The sequence below is a fragment of the Hippopotamus amphibius genome, chromosome 5 (assembly GCF_030028045.1).
Source record: "Hippopotamus amphibius kiboko isolate mHipAmp2 chromosome 5, mHipAmp2.hap2, whole genome shotgun sequence".
Lineage (NCBI taxonomy): Eukaryota > Metazoa > Chordata > Mammalia > Artiodactyla > Hippopotamidae > Hippopotamus > Hippopotamus amphibius.
Window position 1 is genome coordinate 53,726,298 of NC_080190.1, and position 16,665 is coordinate 53,742,962.

Below are 16,665 nucleotides of genomic sequence, written 5' to 3' on the forward strand. Positions count from 1 at the left end.
CATAAACAAGACTAAAAGGCAGCCCTCAGAATGGGAAAAAATAATTGCCTATGAAACAACGGACAAAGGATTAATCTCCAAAATATACAAGCAGCTCATGAAGCTTCACACCAAAAAAGCAAATAACCCAATCCACAAATGGGCAGAAGACCTAAACAGACATTTCTCCAAAGAAGACATACAGATGGCCAACAAACACATGAAAAGATGCTCAACATCACTCATCATCAGAGAAATGCAAGTCAAAGCCACAATGAGGTATCACCTCACACCGATCAGAATGGCCATCATCACAAAATCTGGAAACAACAAATGTTGGAGAGGGTGTGGAGAAAAGGGAACTCTCTTGCACTGTTGGTGGGAATGTAAGTTGGTACAGCCACTATGGAAAACAATTTGGAGGTTCCTTAAAAAACTACAAATAGAACTACCATATGATCCAGTCATCCCACTCCTGGGCATATACCCAGAGAAAACCATAATCCCCAAAGAAACTTGTACCATAATGTTTATTGCAGCACTCTTTACAATAGCCAGGACATGGAAGCAACCTATATGCCCATCAACAAATGAATGGATACAGAAGATGTGGCATATATATACAATGGAATATTACTCAGCTATAAAAAGGGATGAGATGGAGCTATATGTCATGAGGTGGATAGAACTACAGTCTGTCATACAGAGTGAAGTAAGTCAAAAAGAGAAAGACAAATATTGTATGCTAACTCACATATACGGAATCTAAAAATGGTACTGATGAATTCAGTGACAAGAACAAGGATGCAGATACAGAGAATGGACTGGAGAACTCGAGGTATGGGAGGGGGCGGGGGGTGAAGGAGAAGCTGAGACGAAGCGAGAGAGTAGCACAGACATATATATACTACCAACTGTAAAATAGTCAGTGGGAAGTTGTTGTATAACAAAGGGAGTCCAACGCGAGGATGGAGGATGCCTTAGAGGACTGGGGCGGGGAGGGTGGGGGGGACTCGAGAGGAAGGGAGTCAAGGAAGGGAGGGAATATGGGGATATATGTATAAAAACAGTTGATTGAAGTTGGTGTATCCCCAAGAAAATAATAAATAAATAAATAAAATTTAAAAAAAAACAAAAAACAAAAAAAATACCTGTTCATAGCGACACAAAACAAAGCTTCCTTGTCCCATGATGTACCCAGCTGCAACCTGAGCACCTCTCCTGTGTGGTATCTTATTCTGCTGGACTCACCTGGGACTTATTCAGCCAGTAGAAGAAAACTACAAACCTCAGGGACCAGGTCTTAACAGTTGCCCCTCGCCTTAGTGCAAAGACACGTCTAGAATATGTTCTATTATGTAGATGCAGAATTTCCCCCAGAGAAATCCTTCATGCACCATAAAAAGGACAGTTATCCAGACCTTTCACTGCTCTTCTCTCTTGAATGCCACAATACCCACCCTCACCCTGTATTTCAGTAAGGAGGCCACTATCCCACAGTGTTCACCCCCAATTGCCACCATATCAGCTTAGAGAGCACAGCCTCTGTGACCACTGGGACTCATACTCTATCATCAATATATTCTCCTAGGGCTTTGGCCTTTGACTTTCTTGATTTCCTTTTTCTCTCTTGACTTAATGCTTATCCACTATGCATGTCAAATATCCTGCAGGCCTTTCAGTGGTGGCTACTATTTCCCCCAGCAGGCTTTGTACCACTATGCCTGGAGGTGGGGTCAGGATCCTCCACGCTCCTTATTGAAGCACACCTTTCCCCCATTATGTCATTATTCACCATCACTAGTGCCATATCTTAGATTAAGCCACCAGTACGTCTTATCTAGACCATACAGCAACCTCCTGCTTTCAAACTTGTTCTTCCACAGTCCATTCATCACATACATCCAGAGTAATCATCCTGAATTGCAAACCAGACAGCACCATCTTCATGCTGAAAACTCCCCAGTAGCTTTTCACTGCCATTAGAATAACACCCAACCTCCTACCACATCAGAAAGGCCAGTGTTATTAATCCCTGTCTGCCTCTTCAAAATCTTCCTCTTCCCTTACTCTTTTGCTCATTGTACACCAGCAAGTGGCCTTCTTTCTATCCTTCTCAGCTTCCTACCTTATCCCATCAAGATCTTCTTGGAATACTCCTCAGCTAGATCTCCAAATAGCTGTTTCCTTCTCAAATATCACTCTTCAGAAGGAAATAATAAAGATCAGAACAGAAATAAGTGAAATAGAGACTAAAAAGACTGTAGAAAAAAGATGGTTCTCTGAAAAGATAATATCTGACAACACGGACAAACTGTTAACTAGACTCATTAAGAAAAAAAAGAGAGAGAAGGCCCTGACCAATAAAATCAGAAACGAAAGAGGAGAAAGAACAACACCACAGAAATACAAAGAATTATAAGAGAATACTATGAACAGCTACCCATCAACAAAATGGACAACCTAGAAGAAATGGACAACTCTTAGAATCATACAACCTTCCAAGACTGAAACAAGAAGAAACAGAAAATATGAATAGACTGATCACTCGTACAGTGATTGAAACAGTAATCAAAAAGCTCCCCAAAAGGCCAGGACCAGATGGCTTCACAGGTGAATTCCACCAAACATTCAAAGATGTAATATCTATCCTTCTCAAACTCTTCCAAAAAATTGAAGAGAAGGGATCACTTCCTAACTCATTTTACGTGGCCAACATCACCCTGATACCAAAACGTCACCCTTCAGAGAGACCCTCCTTGATGACCTAATTTAAAATTGTCCCTTTTCCCAGTCAATTTCTATTATATTACTAACTTTTATTTTCTTCATAACACTTATCAATTCCTCAAACCATCTGGTTTATATGCATATATATAACACATAACGTATATAAACACATATAACATATATACAAAATAACATATATATAAATATATATATATTTATATTTGTATTTATTTGCATGGTTATTTTCTCACCAAATTAGTGTATGACTCCTTGAAGGCAGAGATTCAGTTATTTTTCCACCATCTGCTCAGCATCTAAACCAGCACCTGAGACAGGGTAAGCTCTCTACAAATACTTGTTGTCTGACTGGCTGACAAATATAATTAAATAAAATGTAAAGTTGGTAATTTAACACCTAATCCTGAGAAAGTTACAATTTACATGACTATTTTATATTCAGATGATGCTTGAATTTTCTAATTTCGTTGGCTCATTGATAGAAATATTGCAGCCTTGAAGAAGCACAGAATCGTATTCTCTCAGGTAGTTAAGGCTCAGGAAGAAAATCACACATTTAAAGTGAAATTTACCCTGCATACGCACATATTTATCCCAAACAGGTGCAAGCCCTCACATGTACAGACACATTTAACATCCGTGAAAGCCTATTTTGCCCATTGAGCCACAGTAACTGTTTAAGAGAGGTACCAGTTCCTTAAACAAATAGACCATATAATCACTGATTCACTTAACATTTATCATTCTCATGGCAGTGTGCTTCTCTAACCCAATATTCTTCCCTGTATTCTTTTTCTCCTATATTTGAAACAAACACCCAAATATGTTTACAGAAATATATAGTTAACAATTTTAAAATGTTGAAACTCTACCCAGTCCTCACGTTACTGGAGCTATGGCTTGCTAAATCCACATGGATCAATGAGGACCCATAGATGAGGCTCAATGAGACAAAGGGGAAACAGGTTACCTGAGACCTCTTTCTGCCCAGGATAAATTTCATCAGGCTCATAAGTGTGGGTCAACCCTTGTAAAACTCTGCCCAATACATCATTTTTGCCTCGTGGGCTCTGGTGGCTTAGCCTCTAGCCCCAGTGACTGAGCAATGCCAAAACCCACCCCCACTGTTGAACTGGCCCTAAGGGTTAACAGTTGACAGCAAATCTTAGCCTATCATGTGCTAGCTTACCTATGGTACCACTTACTTTCTGGAAGACATAAATGCACACACACACACATATACACACACACAGGTGATGTTCTACACAAATCCTTTAGGCCTTCCCCTCCCTCTCTCCAATGATAAATGACCTCCACCTTCCTCAGACTAGACCAGAATGAAGACAAATGCCACTAATTGCACCAAAGCTGTAACTGGGCAGGAATAAGCCAATAACTGGGCTACCTTTGTTAGCAAAAGTTCCAATACTCTTAAGAGAGAACACACTACCTTTTCCTTGAGATTTCCCAGCATCAGCTAATCACCTCATAGGAGTAACCATCCATTCAAGACTGTTAGATTGGAGATTCTGAAACCAAGGCCTAGGGATACATTGTATAATCTCCCTCCTTCTTTGCATTCCCTCTGACAGCCTGGTTGGCAGGTTGCATTTTCCAAAAATGGCCACAACAACATCTTCCATCCCACCTGCTCTTCTTACAATGTGATGCTGACACCTCCCCATCATGAACTGGGGTCTGTGTTCTCTCTCCTTGAACTTGGACAGGGCTCTGTGACTGACTCCACAAACAGAATGTGGGGACACTGGTGCTGCATGAGGGGATGGCAGTGCAGCTGGGTGCGGTTCTCCAGGCCGCTTACTCTGGGAGCCCAGCCACCACGCTGTGAAGGAACCCAAGCAGCCTGGGGCGGGGAGTGCATCAAGAGGCCTGTGTAGAAATGAACCAAGGTCCCCAGCCCTCAGCCCAGCTGAGCCCCTGGTCAACAGCCAGCAACAACTTGCCAGGCACATGAGTGAGCTGTCTTAGGAGTGGAAACCCCAGCCCTGGTAGAGCCATTCCATCAGGTGATTCCGCAGCGATGGGCCTGCCTCACTAAGCCCTATTCAAGCAGCAGACTCTTGAGCTAAATCGACTATTGTTTTGAACCACTGCATTTAGGGATGATTTGTTATGCAATGACAGTTACCCCAAACAGCTGCTGTCCTTTCCACTTCAGCCACATCCTCCCTATAACACAGCCCAGGCGGTGTCTTCTTTGTCCCCATCTCTGGATTTGGTACAGGGATGTTCTGACTCATCCACCTTACTCTGAATCAAAATCTTATTTGTCCTTTCAGTGCATGAAACTTAGCTCTGCCCGCCTGCTCTTTGCCACGACCAGCCTGCGTCGCTTTGGATGCAAGGCTATTTCCACTTCCTTCTCAGGAAACTACCCCATCTAGTCACCTGTCCAAGGCAGTTGTCAGGTTTATATAAGAAATTGAAACTCAAGCCACCTGGAGAGACTAGAAGAGGGGCTCCAAAATTTGAGAGGCTCTATAAGAGTTATAAATGTGAGGCAAACTGTGACTCAAAGCCAGTCTGGGGCTGGAGCATCATATAGAGTCAAAACAGCCTAAGCAGAGTTACAATAAGGGGTCAAGGGCCAAAAGGAGTGAGGAAACACTTGCAGAGGTTGGGGAGTCAGAACAATATTCTACTGGTGATCAATCTATGAACAGCGACCTCTAGTCACAGCTACTATTCTTGGCAACAATTATTAAGGTCACTCCTCACAACTTGTTATCTCCAGTAACCTTATCAACAAAAGGAATGAGGGTGAATGGAAATTTGTTCTCAGAAACCCATGTGTGTCCTAGTGCTCACATTTCTCTATAGATGCTCCCAGGCCATTATTTGCTATGTGTGTATATGTGTGTGTGTGACAAAGCAGGTCCTGTATTTAGGGTCACCATTTGATAAAGCCATGTATAAGGCAATACACATTGATCTATCATCTCCAAATCATGGGCAACAGTGTCAGATCTGTGTTCCACCCCTGACCAGCAGTGTGACCTTAACCAAGTTATTAAATATTTCTAAGTATCTTTATTTTAATTATATACTTGTAAAATGGGGGTGATGATACTACTCATTCTCAAAGAGTTTAAAATTAAGTAAAATAACATAATTAAACATCAAGTACATTTGGTATGTGATATAAATTTTGAGTTTTCTCCTTCCTCCCAGATGTAAAATGTGACAAGCCTGCCCAGGACTACTGAACCAAACCATTTGTCCTCAAGCGTTTTTCAGAGCTTAACCCTGGCAAGTCTTGACTCCTAGGACTGATCTAATTAGTCCCTTACAGGTTACAGATTTAGAGGTCTTGACACCATGCTAAAAACTCTCCTCAGCAATTCTCTGCTTTCCTATTTTCCCTGATAGCTACAATCTCATTTTATCACCAAACAAAACCATATTCTCCTTCTTGGCCATGTCTAAAGCAACTGGTTCACCACAGAGCTCTCAGAACATATCCCTAAAAAGCAATCCCACCTCAGAGTCAGGGCCTGATTCAGCTCGATGACGGTGACATTCTTAATGAAAGTCAGGCAGCAAGGCCTTCAGAGGTCTGTCCCAGTGGAAGCACAACAGGAAAGAGATTGGGTTAATCTTCTTTGTGGCTCCTGATTTTCCAAGCTTTAGAGCATAGCAGAGCTGAAAATAGCCAATTTTTCTTCATATTTTCACAGCAGCATCCTCTTTAAACCAGCTCCTTTCCATAAACGTCTCATCTCTGGGGATAAATATAGTAGGTAAACCAGGGGACCCTAAGGGACAATCTTGATCTTCTCTGCCTTCTGAGTCCTGCAGCTGTATTCTGCCTGCATGTGTTGGGGTGGGACCACCCCGCAGCAATCCTTCCTTTCAGACAAAGTACAAATGTGTCTAAAGAAAACCGCATAGAAAACTGAGCAGGGAAATGTGCTTGGTCCCCGAGAATGTGCAGGACTCAAGCCTGCATCTTAATACAGAGTCTCTTTAACGCCTGCCTCACACAGGAAGTGGAATCCAAAGGTCAGCCCAGAGGGAGCTGTGCATTCAGAGAAACCCTCCACAAAGGGAGAAGCGGTCTTTCTGGAGAAACAGCAACAGCTTGCGCTCTACAAAGCAATGCTGAGACCCTCCAGCAGGGAGGCTGGAGAGGGTCATGCAGACAGCTGCCCTTGGTGTAAGGCCCACCTGGACTGAAATCCCAGCTCCTTCAGTGACAAGCTATGTGACCTCTGAAACTCAATATTGACATCAGCAGAATGAAGAGAACATGAGCTGGACTTGAGACCTAGAGAAGGAATTGAGATGCTTACCCCCTAGAGAGGCATAATGTTTACAAAGTTCCCCTCAGAAATAGGACCAGAGCTGCAAGGAAAGAACCAGGAAAAACAAGGACCCGTGGGTCAGTGGGGTCTACAACAGGAAGGTGGTTGGTCTAGAAATCCAGGGGCAATTTCATTTATCTTCCCAGGGAAGGTTTGATTGGGGAAAGAGAGAAGGACATGGGAACTGTATAAATTAACTGGATTTGGATTTCTGGAGCAAAATGGAAGATAAAAAAATTGTGAGCTCTTAGCCAAGGTGATAATTCCCAAGCCTATATCCAGAGACCAGCTGGTCTCAGAGAGAAGATTTTAAGCTGAAAAAGAAGAGAAATAGCTAAAGTGAGCAGAGAATCATCACACACACACACACACACACACACACCCCCAATGAGACAGGTCAGATCTTCTCTGTCATAACACAGTTGTGGTACCCTCAACACACCAACTGCTGGACTCAGAGCATAGATATGATAGCTTCAGTCTGTCTTTGAGAGTATTTTTCCAAAACCTACAAACCTGAAATTCTAACAAAAAACTTCTTAAAACCCTGGTGTTTACAGGTCCTTATACCGTTTCTCTATATCAACGTCTAGGAAAACAGGTAATGAACAATACATTTTGCCATAACCATTTGCACTGCCACCTAGTGGCCAGACACCTTTAGGTCCCCATCTCCATTTTGAAAGATCACCCAAATAGCCTTCGTTCTGAACCAGAGTCAGGTATTCATCTGTTAATCTTTGAATTGCTTTAGTTTATAGGTATTTGAGATTGTTGTTTTCAGTCACCCCACAGGGGAAAAATTCAGCCTAAAAATCCAATGGCAGGGTGGGGAGGTAAGTGTTTTCAATGGTTATTGGTCTAGGACCAAGAGAGAAATGCCTAAATAAGCTCTTGGAATAAATTCCTATAGAAGAGAGAAGCTGTGACTTTTAAACGATGACAGCAGTCATAGTTTACTCAAAAAAGAGTTGACTCAGATAATATTTACTGCTTTTGACATCTGTCGAACAAAACACAAAATGCATTAAGAGAAATGAAAATAGCATGGGAAAGATGCCCACATGCTATCACCACGTCTGAAAAGGAAGGAACTCAAGCTCAGAACAATCAGATGTAAGAGTCTGTCGTACTCAGAAGCTACTGAATCGGAGAGAGAAGTGGCCGAGGTAAAGGAAGTGATCACAACTGTCTTGGATTTTCTTCTGACCACCAAGAAGGAATGGTTAATGAAGTAGAAATTATAGAAACTTAAGAGAAAACTATCATGTCATCTTATGGTAGCAAAACAGAATCAGTGGGGTGAAGTTGGAGGTATGTACTAGATTTTAGAAGGCAGATTTCAGAAATTTAAGAGAAAGCATAAGCAGGATTATAAGTCATGATGCTTTGGGAAGGAGGATAATTCTCAAAACTGTGATTCCATTTTGCATTTGTAACTGACCCTGGTGAAAAAGAAGACGTGGAGGACTCAATCCAGCAGTCATGCTGGGGGCCATCACTGGGCAAGACAGAACAGAGTAGCAGCTAAAAGTCAAGTCCTGCTATTTGGCCAATGGCACTTGAACCCCAGCCCCACTACTTTACATCAGGGATCTTGGACGTGTTAACTAACTTCTCTACATTACAGTTGTCTCATCCATAAAAATGGAGATGTAACAGCATTTTTTCCCATGTGATTACTGCGATGGTTGAATAAGATAATATACTTAAAAGTGCCTGGCACCACGTACAGCACAATAGATGGAAGCTAGTGTTATATTTAGGTGCCAGGCTCCATTCTAGGCAAAGAAAAGAGGATGAGACTTGGTCCCTGCCCCCAAGCAACTGCTATTTTTAAATAATTAAAATGCAATGGGTCATGATTAGTACAATACAGCTATAGCTGCCTCAAACCCTCCCAGGAATTAGATATGGAGTAAGTTAATCATTTTGTCAGTCAACTAATCAAACTGTTATCTAAATAAAGCATTGGGTCTGCCCACTGGGCAGTAACTAATTCAAGTTGTAAAAGAACATACTCAAAAAAAGGGAAGGAGGAACATGATCAAAGCTGATGAACAGAAAATGTGAAAAACAGACCAGCGTGAGCTGCAGTTTGCAAAATGCTAAGACTCTCAGTAAGGCTTTCTCAGTTACTCTGACAGCCTGGAAAAGTCCACGGGAGGGGTAAACTTGCGACCAATCGTGGAACGTGGATGAATGAAGGAAAGTGAATCCCTTTATGTTCTATCTGCTTCCTTTTGCTCCAAGAACATGGTATTTGGACTTGGAGGAATAGGATTAAACCACCACGAGAGAATTAAAGTTTAAAATCCATTAGGAGATTGTAAAGGCACCTACGTTCTCTTAGTGTTTTCAGGTCTCTTGGCTGACACATTAGAGCTCAAGGTACAAAGAGAATTTTCGACTGGAATCAACAAGCTTCTGTCAGAGATCTTTGAGAAATGAATGTAAAATGGCAAGTTTTCAATAGGCTGGAAATGGCCAAAAGCCATTCTCATTTTCAAGAAGCAGAATTCTGCAAACCACAGACAGGGGGCTTGGCAAAGACAGTGTGCTGTCGTAAAAAGCACTAAGGAAAGTAGAAAAGTATTGCTAAGAATAAGAGATAAATCAGTGAGCAGAGAAAGAATACAAGAAACTGCAGCTCAAAATTGTTTGAGTACATGTCACATGCCAAGCACTATTGTAGGTACTTTTATATACATGATCTCATTTAATTCCCCAAGAGCCATAGGTATCATTATGTCTACTTTTTATAGATGATGGCACTGGTATACAGAGAGAAGGATTAAAGAATGAGAAATCTGTGACCCATGTTAGAGCTAAAACCACATACATATTCAGGATTCTGCCCTCGGAGGATGAGCACCAGGAATTCTGGAGAAAAAGAAATATTCCAGACGCTACGGAGGAGTAAAGTGAACACACTGGAGAGAAAATGTATTTGTCATGTCCAGGGCAGTGCGGTACTCAGTGAAGTCCTCGAGCGGGACACTGTGGCAGGCCCCTTTTGTGATGTCTTTCCAGGCTGTAAGCCACTCCTTTTTCTGAGAACGACCACCCCTCACAGAGATGAAGTACTTTGCAGTACTATATGACACAGCTGACTGGACCTAATCGGGGCCAATGATTTCCCCTCATATGAGTGGGATTTGGGATATATTAGTCAATCTCTGCTGTATACTTGAATGGGGGCATGATGAGAAACTAAGCTGGAGATGATATTTGCCCTTAATCATATGCACAAAAGAGAAGGGAAGGCGTGGAGGACAAAGGGGCACAGAGGTGAGACTAGGCAGCCCTGAAAAACAGAGAATAACCCTGGCTCCAGATGTTCTGTCAGGTCCTGATTCTAGTCTCCTGCCGAGACCAGCTCGGCGACTCGAGGTGAGTGACGGGTGCCGCAAGCTTGAAGAAGACACAGACACAGACCGAAGAGAAAAGTGGGACCGGGGGGCTCAAGACCTCTTGGATCAAGAGCCCTGCTGACTCATCCCAGGTTGCTTTTATTGAGTTCGTGGGCTAACATTCTCAGGTTACACTCATAAACAATCAAAGGCCTCACATGACTGAGGCAATTATCTTTGTTTACTTCCTGGGTCCAAGTTGAGCAGGTGTGGATTTGAGCTGGGGGTGGAGAGCAAAACAGCCCTGGGGGCAGGAGACCTCTCTCAGATATTAGGGGTCTGTGCCCCACCGGTGTTGGCCCCTCTGCGACTGTGCCTGTCTTAGGTTGTTCCTCCCTTGAGGAATCTTACCCGTCTCTGGCTAACCAGTCATCCTCTAGGGCCAAACACGGTGATATAAGGAAGGCTCTATGCACCACCCCTGTTGGCCCCTCTGCGGCTGTGCCTGTCTTAGGTTGTTCCTCCTCTGAGGAATCTTACCCGTCTTTGGCTAACCAGCCATCCTTCAGGGCCAAACAGGGTGATATTAGTCTCCACACCCCGCACCCTCAGCTCCTCCACTGCTCAAGCAGGACATTCTGAATCCCATCGCTCGGCCCACATACTTTAACATTTTCAAGGTTTCAGAAAGGTTCCCGAATGTCTTCCCACAGTCTCCTGTGGGTCTATCTATATTTCTTGTTCCTGGTTGCTCCTGTGATATGTTTACAGATCCTTACAGTGCTTAAACTAGTCTGACTGAGTTTAGTGAAATAGTAAGCAAAATGCCTGATATAGACGACCATGTATTTCTATGACCAATATGCTCTCTTCTTGAAACATGAATCTGATACATGATGGAGAGTTTTAAGCTATGTACCCAGCACATGGATCATGAATTTTACCTAGATCACCTGGGAGCATATAAAATCAAAAAGAAAAAAAAAATCAAAAAGAAAGTTAATTGCACATCTAGAGATTTTAGAGACCTGAAGATAAATGGAAGCATGTGAAGACAATGGTTATATTTTAATTTTCTTCTTCTTCCTAAGGATCACAATTTTGTAAGAGAAAGGACTATGCTATCTCTGAAAGGAGAAGCTAACACAAGACTCAAGTCTCCTGACTTTGCACAAAAGAATGGCTGAGTCACGGCAAAGGACAGAGGGAGTTTTATGGGGATAGGGAAGAATGTGAGACAGTCGACTTACAAACAGGATCAAAGATGATGACAGGCAGAATTGTCAAAGAAGATGAAAACTTCACCCATAAATTAAGCACTTGGAAACTAAGAAGGCACCAAACTTGACACAGAAAGGATTCTCAGATAAAAATAACAGGTAAGGAAGTTAAGATGAAAATGTACTGTCATTTCAGAAAGATACTACTGTGAGGGAATCCACAAAAGTCCCTTTCTCCCCATTTCCTCTTAAAATATCCTTGACATTTTCTACTAAATGGGGAAAAGTCCACATTAACATCCAAAATGTTTGACAAGAATTTTGAGCATATTTCCTATTTGGGAATGAATGTATATTCTTTCTTACAAAATTTGGGGAGAATTAAGAGTGGGCACCAGCAGCCAACCCAAGCCCAGGACGCCAACTTATAAGCGATACTGTGTCAAGAGAAGAGACTGGCTGTGGCCTGAGCTCTTGGAGCCAACTCGGGGCTTATACTCTACCTATAGCTGAACAGCCAGGACATGACTGAGAAATCTCACCATATGAGCTCACACTTCAGGCCATGATCCAGTGATAGCCTATTTCCTCTCTCCTGAGAGCTTTAAGGTGAAAATGTACGAACTGGCCTGAGCCCCAGTCCTACCCCTATTACTGGACTAGCACTCTGGCAATATGATTACATGAGGGGTACTTTTCTGATCCTTACTCCAAACTGAAAAGAACTCCTTGTTATGAATCATAGTCCATATTTGGGAACATCTGATGTGCTGAAAAGATAGAAATAACAAACTTTTTCAAATGAGACTACAAACTTCAGCAGCACTGAGAAATTAGCATCACCTGACCCTGATTGGACCTGAGGATTAAGAATGTTCCTTTAATAATTACCCAACCCCAAATCCAGGACGTGGATGATTCAGTCTTTTCCATTAGAGGAGCAACAAAGGCAAAATTTCAAAACAGCCTCTCAACGCTTAATCTCTGAGAACATTTGAACAAATAGGGGAAAAGCTTAAAATCATAATGAGATATTTCCATGGCATCTTCGAAAAAGGAACAGAATGAATTTGAATCTCACTATGGAACAATTTAAATCAGTATTGGAAGTGGTTAATAATAGAATTGATGTTGCAGAAAAGAATCAATTAGTAAAATAGAAAACATATTTGAGACAGAATGTCAAAGAAATTAATACAGTAGAAAAGAATATAAATAAATGTTTCTTATATCCACATGCTACCTGGCTCTTCTGGATGCTGGGAATACAAAAATGAAGAGGTCTTTTGTACCTTCCCTCAAGGTGATCACTGCCCAGTTCTGCAAGCAGAGAAATAAACAGATAATAATCTAGATGTTATTAACTGATACCGGCTCACTACCCCAGAATTGCAAAAATATGACTTTTCTTATAGTATCCAGAGATGCTATATAAAAAGAAAGATAGCAATAAGACATTAAGAATATTCTAATGCACTTTAAAAAGAAGAAATTTTATATATTGATACTTTATTCTCAGGACACACACTAATACATACAAAAATATAGAAACTAAGCATTAGTCTAAATAACAAGATGGAAATTAAGAATGCTTCAACAGTCTATTTTGGGAAAAAAAGGTAAATCTTATAAAACTGTATATAATAATCTATGAGATATAAACACAACTATATACAGAGAGAAATATATGTTTTCACTGTTTTCACCATTTCTAATATGATGGTCCCATTAGGAGATGGAGTGGTAAATGAACTAATGAAAAATAGAAAACCACAGGAAATACTACAATACAAATAAAAAAAAAAAACTGCAAATCTATTCAAGAGAAAAAGAAGCACTATTTTTAAAATTATAAAAGACTTCTCTTTTCATATCCTGATTGCATAAGTAAGACTTTTCCTGGGCAAAGGAATTTTATCATTATTATATATTATTAAAAGAAGAAAAAGTGAAGAAAATAAAAGGTCTTGGAACAAAAATACATCTTGAAAGTAAACAAAATATGGAATTGCTATAATAAAAAAATTCAATATAGGAGTTATGGTTCTGGGTGAAACGGACTAAGTAGAGTCCACCCTGACTCTTCCACTGAATGTAGCTATAAAACCTGACAAAATGCATGGAGCAGTTATTCGAGGCATTTGAAAAGTAAACAATAGCAGGCAGATTTGGAAAGAAAACCAGAATTTGATGTGCCACCAAACTGATGGTAAATTTACCATTTTCTCCTTCTGGCAGTCCATCAGCCCCCAAAACCACCTGAGATCCAGAATTGGGTGGCAGGGTGTAGAAAGAGCTCCAAGGGAAGCCCTTTAGTTCCAGCTCAACAAGCAATAAAGGGGATTTCTAATGCTCAGGGAGAGTGTGGAAGTCCTCTGGAATTGATTTCCTATTTCTTTTCTCCTTCCATTTACTTGTGGCCCAGCCCCCAGCAATCTCTTTGCCGCAGCAACAGGAGTCCAAAGGAACCAAAACTCTGAGAGGGGAACCCTGCTTTGCAATCCATGGAGCTCTCAATTCCAAGAGGGTGGGTCAAACTCCCATTGATTTTTTTCTCCCTCTCTCCTCCTGCAGCTTGTCTCTCAGTGTGGAAGCAGTTGAAGAAACACGTAACAGAGATTGGTAACTGAATCCCCAGCTTTCTGGTCTAAGGAATAAAAAGGGGATACACATACAACAAGAACGTAATAGGTGCGAAATCGTAGAGAGACATGGCAACCATGCAGTTTTTCAGTGAATTCCTGGGCTTACCCCCAAAGCTGTGCATGTGTGGATCTGATTTAATCAATGTAGAAAAAATCTGAGAATAGAACTAACAAACAGATCCCCAGCACTCCAACTGACCACTGGGTGGCACACATATAAGACAGCTCCAAATAACAGGGTAAAAGCTCTGAAAACTGAATTAACTTTGGAACCACAGCCCACAGAAAGTGGGCAGGAATGTACAGGTTGATTACCGGCAAAAAGTCTTTGCTTCACTGCATGTGCCACTTTCTGAATAATGATGCCCCATCTGTGCAGAGCGTTTCTCTTGGCTTCAGCTGGCCATTCCAAAATTCTAGCAGGCTGGCAGCTTCTGGGTGGAGAGGCATGTAATACAATTGGTGAATCCCATGGTCATGGGTCCACTCCCATACTTCCTTTGCTATAAAGTTGGTTCTCTGGTCAGCTGTTATGGTGTATGGGATTCCATGGATAATGGTTCTGGCTGAGGCCCATGGGTTGGAAATGTGAACCCATAACCAGAATAGGTATCTATTCCTGGAAGAAGAAAATTCTGGCTCTTGCAGAATAGAAGGGACTAATCTTGCCACCAAGCGGACAATTGATCTCTTCAGGGAATAGCGCTTTCCCAGCTACAGAGCATAGGTCCCTATTATTGGCAGATTGGACATTCAAAAGAGGCAGTAGCTAGAATGGCCATGTTGAATCTGACACTATGATATTAGCACCTTGTATAACCTCCATCTCTCTGTCACTGTGGCCACTTCATTTGTGTCCATTGCACCAGCATGCAGTGGCCACAAACAGTGCTGAGCTAAAGGGAAGCTATGATGAAGTCAATCAATGTCAACTCAGACCCTATCCCCAAATTCCCCAAAATGCTTGAGTATTTCCCTTTCCCCACAGGGGAAAATGGCCACAGATCCTTTGGGAAGGATACAGGATTGATTACAATTCCTATCTGTTGTAGTGTGCACTGTCTTCCCCGGTGGTCTGGCCATATCTTCAATAGAGGTCCCAGGTCCAGAGACTGATGCAGGCCCAGAAACTAAGAAAAGATTGGAGCTTTTTATTGCTGTGATTACCCTCAGCCTCCTGCTTCTCCATTCTTGTCCTCTTCTGATTACAGAGGTTAAGCAGCACCCTCCTTTGGCTGCCCAACTATTTTAGCCTTGGAGATACCACGTGCTATTAACCATATCCACGTCTTTTTGCAAGCCAAGTCCTCTTAGCTGCCCCTCCAACCCTGCCTACCATTATGTCAGTTGCAGCTCCCTCAAATTCCACCCACACGAACCAACTTCTGATGGTTAAGCACCGCCACCACCTGGCTTCTATGGCTTTGTGGGGAGGGGAAGGCTATCATCCCTGGCTATTAGTGAGCGGAAATCCGCGACAGCCTCTCCAACTATTAGCCCCAGCCTGCAGAGAAGTGCCATATCTGAACTTCATAGTGAGTGCACTCATGGTGGCCTTAATGATTACGGGTCCTCATGGCCTTCTGATAGAACATAATCCTCTGGTGGTCTTTTAACCTCAGATAATATATCCATTCCAGCACGCCCACTCCCTGATCCTTTTAATCCCTTCCTGTACCATCTGCCACAGAAATTCAGGCATTTCAACATCACTCAAAGTGGGCTTTTCCCACACTTCTAAGAATCATCTTAACAGCAAATTTGCACCAACCCCTAGGTTCTTTCCAGGATACTGAACTCCATATCCGTTGTCCAATCTTATGCTCTGGCCCCTTTGAGCACATTCAGTACCCAGTCTCACAGATACTCCCCCAGCCCCTGGCTAGGTCATTCAGCTCCCTTAAGTGTAGATGATTTCCTTCTTTCTGAGTCTCAGAATACCCCCTGATGGATTATGGTGCAATTTAATGCTGATTATAAGCCTGGCAGCCAGAGAGAAATTATAAGCCTATTGCCCTGTGGGAGAAAAAGCTCTGTATTCCCATCCCACTTTGGGGTAGTGGATAGTAGCTCTTAACAGAGAGTCTGGGGGCACTTCTAGCTCAGAAGATTTATAGAAGTCTTGGGAAGCAAACTTCTTAGGGAAATCCATCCAGGTTGCCCCAATCCATGTGTCAGAGTCCTACGTTTCCTCAATCAGGAATCTGACTTCAGCATAAAAGACCTACCACAGTTGAGCATTCAACCATCTTTGAAATATAGCCACTCTATTAGACCTTGGGTTGATATTCAGCTTTTTCTTTGTTCATTGAATGAGATAAGGGCTTTTTTGTTAGCTACCAAAGAGACTGTCTAGCTCTAACATTCAATATTCAATCGCCAGTTAATTGCTCTC